The following is a 1789-nucleotide window of genomic DNA, read 5'->3' as shown; positions in this document are numbered from 1 at the left end:
TATCTATAATTGAGATTCAAACTGTAGTAATTTTGTGGGGGACAGACACATATGAGTGAGATGGGTAACATCACCTGGCACAATTTGGAAAACTTGAATGATGTTATCTGAACAACCAAGAATTTAAGGAGTTTGGACTCCATTGTCTAGTATGCTTGACCTCAATTCTCTCAAGGGCAGAAAATTGCTATAGAGCTGACTTTGTGGTTTGGGGGAAGGAGAGGCTCAGGGAAGCACAGTAACATAAGCCACATCTTCCAAATTTGGTATGGAGAATGATGCTGAGTGTGTGAATAAATTGGAAAAGTTTCACATTTCTTTTGCAGTGAACCTGACAGCACATCATGCATTGTCCTGAGAAGGCCTACAGTGGCCCATTGATGAATCTTACCACCTAGTTGATAGCCAGGGTTTGAATGTATCTCAGTGATGCAAAGATGGTCTAATATATGCACATCAATAAATGTAATATTTCATCAACAATATGAAACATAGAAACCACAATATCATCTCAAAAGATTCAGAAATAAAACTTTTTTAAAAATTCAACATTATTTCATAATAAAAATGCTGAAAAAATTCGGTATACTTAGATCATATCTTTCCACAGCAAATGACAAACTCACAGCAAACTTGATATTGAATGTGTAAAAAGATGAAAGCAACTGCCTTAGAGCAAGAAAAGGACAAGGACATCCCTTCTCATTATGCTTACTCAGTAGTACTAGAAATTTTAGCATAGATTTTCAGCAAAAGAAAGATGTAAAATCCATTCTAATAAGGAAAAGTCAAATTTTCTCTGTTTGCAGGAGATATAATAATATGTACCAAAACCTAAATACTCAACCAAATGATTATCAGAACTTATGAATATCTTTAGTAAAGTAGCAGGATGTAAAATCAATATTAAAATGTCAGTATTTTTCTACATGTCAATAAAATATTTCTTGTGAAAGAAACCATGAAAGCCATGGTATTCACAGTATGTACAAAAATGAAATGAAGTATACTGAAATAAATTGAAGCAAGGAAGTGAAAGACTCTGCAGTAAAAATTGCAATGCACTGATGACAGTATGTGAAGAATAAACAAAGACACAAACATCCCTGTCATATCATAGGGTAGGAGAATGGCTATTGTTGAAAGAGCCCTAGTTCCTCCAGAAAAAGAGAAACTCAACAAAATCGTCATTGAAATAAGAATGACATTTTTTATAAAACTAAACAACATGAGTATAATATTTATAGACAACTTTCTAAAAATGTGGAATATCCACAGGAGTCTTCAGCAAAAGGAACATTAGAATTTTGAAGTGCAATTTCAATACCCCATTGTCACAAAACAATTGCTTGCTAGACAAAAATCAATAGCAAAAATTCAGAGCTGAACCACAACCCCCACAATAGTCTTAGTCAATTCATATAGACTGTTCCACTAAACAACAGAGTACATAATCTCCTCATTAGCAAATAGGACTTTACCACAGATAGACCCCATAGTAGCCTAGATAGCATGCTTATGTAAATGCAAAAGAACTGAGATTGTCCCATGGATATTATGAGACCAGAGCACACTGAGACTGAAAATAAGTGGCAGAAGGCATCACAGAAATTATAGAAACACATAAAATTAAATGATAACCTTTTAAATAATCAGTGGATCATGGATAAAATTTAAAAAAGAATTAGTTTCTATGGCCAAACAGCAATGCCATTAAGAAATACTGGAAAATATTGGTTACAGTGAAATCAGTTCTAAAAGGAGAGTTTGCAGTAAGCAATTCCTATAT

The sequence above is a fragment of the Chinchilla lanigera genome, unplaced genomic scaffold, assembly GCF_000276665.1.
Source record: "Chinchilla lanigera isolate Chin_1 unplaced genomic scaffold, ChiLan1.0 scaffold00046, whole genome shotgun sequence".
In the NCBI taxonomy this organism is placed as follows: Eukaryota; Metazoa; Chordata; class Mammalia; order Rodentia; family Chinchillidae; genus Chinchilla; species Chinchilla lanigera.
Note: the sequence above shows the minus strand (reverse complement) of the source record.